The sequence below is a fragment of the Lepisosteus oculatus genome, unplaced genomic scaffold, assembly GCF_040954835.1.
Source record: "Lepisosteus oculatus isolate fLepOcu1 unplaced genomic scaffold, fLepOcu1.hap2 HAP2_SCAFFOLD_58, whole genome shotgun sequence".
NCBI classification, from domain to species: Eukaryota; Metazoa; Chordata; class Actinopteri; order Semionotiformes; family Lepisosteidae; genus Lepisosteus; species Lepisosteus oculatus.
Window position 1 is genome coordinate 1361710 of NW_027168128.1, and position 4815 is coordinate 1366524.

Here is a 4815-nt window from a genome sequence, read left to right on the forward strand (position 1 = left end):
CACTGTCAGCACACTGGGGTTAAGACCTGAGTGTGTGGGCTCTTCTGAGCCTTGCAGTTACATAGGGATACAGCTGTCAGAAAAAACGCGTTTATTTCGGGCTGAAAAACACGTTTTGAAAAGTGAGCTGTTAGTGCCCCATAAGTTACATGGGGTTGACCAAACTTGCAGAAACATGTTTATTTCTGCTGAAAAACATGTTTTGACACTGTCAGCACACTGGGGTTAAGACCTGAGTGTGTGGGCTCTTCTGAGCCTTGCAGTTACATAGGGATACAGCTGTCTGAAAAAACGCGTTTATTTCGGGCTGAAAAACACGTTTTGAAAAGTGTGCTGTTACTACCCCATAACTTACATGGGGTTGACCAAACTTGCAGAAACATGTTTATTTCTGCTGAAAAACATGTTTTGACACTTTCAGCACACTGGGGTTAAGACCTGAGTGTGTGGGCTCTTCTGAACCTTGCAGTTACATAGGGATACAGCTGTCTGAAAAAACGCGTTTATTTCGGGCTGAAAAACACGTTTTGAAAAGTGAGCTGTTACTGACCCATAACTTACATGGGGTTGACCAAACTTACAGAAACATGTTTATTTCAGCTGAAAAACACATTTTGACACTTTCAGCACACTGGGGTTAAGACCTGAGTTTGTGGGCTCTTCTGAGCCTTGCAGTTACATAGGGATACAGCTGTCAGAAAAAACGCGTTTATTTCGGGCTGAAAAACACGTTTTGAAAAGTGAGCTGTTACTGACCCATAACTTACATGGGGTTGACCAAACTTGCAGAAACATGTTTATTTCTGCTGAAAAACATGTTTTGACACTTTCAGCACACTGGGGTTAAGACCTGAGTGTGTGGGCTCTACTGAGCCTTGCAGTTACATAGGGATACAGCTGTCTGAAAAAACGTGTTTATTTCGGGCTGAAAAACACGTTTTGAAAAGTGAGCTGTTAATGCCCCATAAGTTACATGGGGTTGTCCAAACTTGCAGAAACATGTTTATTTCTGCTGAAAAACATGTTTTGACACTTTCAGCACACTGGGGTTAAGACCTGAGTGTGTGGGCTCTTCTGAGCCTTGCAGTTACATAGGGATACAGCTGTCTGAAAAAACGTGTTTATTTCGGGCTGAAAAACACGTTTTGAAAAGTGACCTGTTACTGCCCCATAAGATACATGGGGTTGACCAAACTTGCAGAAACATGTTTATTTCTGCTGAAAAACATGTTTTGACACTTTCTGCACAGTGGGGTTAAGACCTGAGTGTGTGGGCTCTTCTGAGCCTTGCAGTTACATAGGGATACAGCTGTCTGAAAAAACGCGTTTATTTCGGGCTGAAAAACACGTTTTGAAAAGTGTGCTGTTACTACCCCATAACTTACATGGGGTTGACCAAACTTGCAGAAACATGTTTATTTCTGCTGAAAAACATGTTTTGACACTTTCAGCACACTGGGGTTAAGACCTGAGTGTGTGGGCTCTTCTGAGCCTTGCAGTTACATAGGGATACAGCTGTCTGAAAAAACGCGTTTATTTCGGGCTGAAAAACACGTTTTGAAAAGTGAGCTGTTACTGCCCCATAAGTTACATGGGGTTGACCAAACTTGCAGAAACATGTTTATTTCTGCTGAAAAACATGTTTTGACACTGTCAGCACACTGGGGTTAAGACCTGAGTGTGTGGGCTCTTCTGAGCCTTGCAGTTACATAGGGATACAGCTGTCTGAAAAAACGTGTTTATTTCGGGCTGAAAAACACGTTTTGAAAAGTGAGCTGTTAATGCCCCATAAGTTACATGGGGTTGACCAAACTTGCAGAAACATGTTTATTTCTGCTGAAAAACATGTTTTGACACTTTCAGCACACTGGGGTTAAGACCTGAGTGTGTGGGCTCTTCTGAGCCTTGCAGTTACATAGGGATACAGCTGTCTGAAAAAACGTGTTTATTTCGGGCTGAAAAACACGTTTTGAAAAGTGACCTGTTACTGCCCCATAAGTTACATGGGGTTGACCAAACTTGCAGAAACATGTTTATTTCTGCTGAAAAACATGTTTTGACACTTTCTGCACAGTGGGGTTAAGACCTGAGTGTGTGGGCTCTTCTGAGCCTTGCAGTTACAGAGGGATACAGCTGTCTGAAAAAACGCGTTTATTTCGGGCTGAAAAACACGTTTTGAAAAGTGTGCTGTTACTACCCCATAACTTACATGGGGTTGACCAAACTTGCAGAAACATGTTTATTTCTGCTGAAAAACATGTTTTGACACTTTCAGCACACTGGGGTTAAGACCTGAGTGTGTGGGCTCTTTGAGCCTTGCAGTTACATAGGGATACAGCTGTCTGAAAAAACGCGTTTATTTCGGGCTGAAAAACACGTTTTGAAAAGTGAGCTGTTACTGCCCCATAAGTTACATGGGGTTGACCAAACTTGCAGAAACATGTTTATTTCAGCTGAAAAACATGTTTTGACACTTTCAGCACACTGTGGTTAAGACCTGAGTTTGTGGGCTCTTCTGAGCCTTGCAGTTACATAGGGATACAGCTGTCTGAAAAAACGTGTTTATCTCGGGCTGAAAAACACGTTTTGAAAAGTGTGCTGTTACTGCCCCATAACTTACATGGGGTTGACCAAACTTGCAGAAACATGTTTATTTCTTCTGAAAAACATGTTTTGACACTGTCAGCACACTGGGGTTAAGACCTGAGTGTGTGGGCTCTTCTGAGCCTTGCAGTTACATAGGGATACAGCTGTCAGAAAAAACGCGTTTATTTCGGGCTGAAAAACACGTTTTGAAAAGTGAGCTGTTTGTGCCCCATAAGTTACATGGGGTTGACCAAACGTACAGAAACATGTTTATTTCTGCTGAAAAACATGTTTTGACACTGTCAGCACACTGGGGTTAAGACCTGAGTGTGTGGGCTCTTCTGAGCCTTGCAGTTACATAGGGATACAGCTGTCTGAAAAAACGCGTTTATTTCGGGCTGAAAAACATGTTTTGAAAAGTGAGCTGTTACTGACCCATAACTTACATGGGGTTGACCAAACTTGCAGAAACATGTTTATTTCTGCTGAAAAACATGTTTTGACACTTTCAGCACACTGGTGTTAAGACCTGAGTGTGTGGGCTCTTCTGAGCCTTGCAGTTACATAGGGATACAGCTGTCTGAAAAAACGCGTTTATTTCGGGCTGAAAAACACGTTTTGAAAAGTGAGCTGTTAATGCCCCATAAGTTACATGGGGTTGACCAAACTTGCAGAAACATGTTTATTTCTGCTGAAAAACATGTTTTGACACTTTCAGCACACTGGGGTTAAGACCTGAGTGTGTGGGCTCTTCTGAGCCTTGCAGTTACATAGGGATACAGCTGTCTGAAAAAACGCGTTTATTTCGGGCTGAAAAACACGTTTTGAAAAGTGACCTGTTACTGCCCCATAAGTTACATGGGGTTGACCAAACTTGTAGAAACATGTTTATTTCAGCTGAAAAACATGTTTTGACACTTTCAGCACACTGGGGTTAAGACCTGAGTTTGTGGGCTCTTCTGAGCCTTGCAGTTACATAGGGATACAGCTGTCTGAAAAAACGCGTTTATTTCGGGCTGAAAAACACGTTTTGAAAAGTGTGCTGTTACTGCCCCATAACTTACATGGGGTTGACCAAACTTGCAGAAACATGTTTATTTCTTCTGAAAAACATGTTTTGACACTGTCAGCACACTGGGGTTAAGACCTGAGTGTGTGGGCTCTTCTGAGCCTTGCAGTTACATAGGGATACAGCTGTCAGAAAAAACGCGTTTATTTCGGGCTGAAAAACACGTTTTGAAAAGTGAGCTGTTAGTGCCCCATAAGTTACATGGGGTTGACCAAACTTGCAGAAACATGTTTATTTCTGCTGAAAAACATGTTTTGACACTTTCAGCACACTGGGGTTAAGACCTGAGTGTGTGGGCTCTTCTGAACCTTGCAGTTACATAGGGATACAGCTGTCTGAAAAAACGCGTTTATTTCGGGCTGAAAAACACGTTTTGAAAAGTGACCTGTTACTGCCCCATAAGTTACATGGGGTTGACCAAACTTGCAGAAACATGTTTATTTCTGCTGAAAAACATGTTTTGACACTTTCTGCACAGTGGGGTTAAGACCTGAGTGTGTGGGCTCTTCTGAGCCTTGCAGTTACAGAGGGATACAGCTGTCTGAAAAAACGCGTTTATTTCGGGCTGAAAAACACGTTTTGAAAAGTGTGCTGTTACTACCCCATAACTTACATGGGGTTGACCAAACTTGCAGAAACATGTTTATTTCTGCTGAAAAACATGTTTTGACACTTTCAGCACACTGGGGTTAAGACCTGAGTGTGTGGGCTCTTTGAGCCTTGCAGTTACATAGGGATACAGCTGTCTGAAAAAACGCGTTTATTTCGGGCTGAAAAACACGTTTTGAAAAGTGAGCTGTTACTGCCCCATAAGTTACATGGGGTTGACCAAACTTGCAGAAACATGTTTATTTCTGCTGAAAAACATGTTTTGACACTTTCAGCACACTGGGGTTAAGACCTGAGTGTGTGGGCTCTTCTGAGCCTTGCAGTTACATAGGGATACAGCTGTCTGAAAAAACGTGTTTATTTCGGGCTGAAAAACACGTTTTGAAAAGTGACCTGTTACTGCCCCATAAGTTACATGGGGTTGACCAAACTTGCAGAAACATGTTTATTTCTGCTGAAAAACATGTTTTGACACTTTCTGCACAGTGGGGTTAAGACCTGAGTGTGTGGGCTCTTCTGAGCCTTGCAGTTACAGAGGGATACAGCTGTCT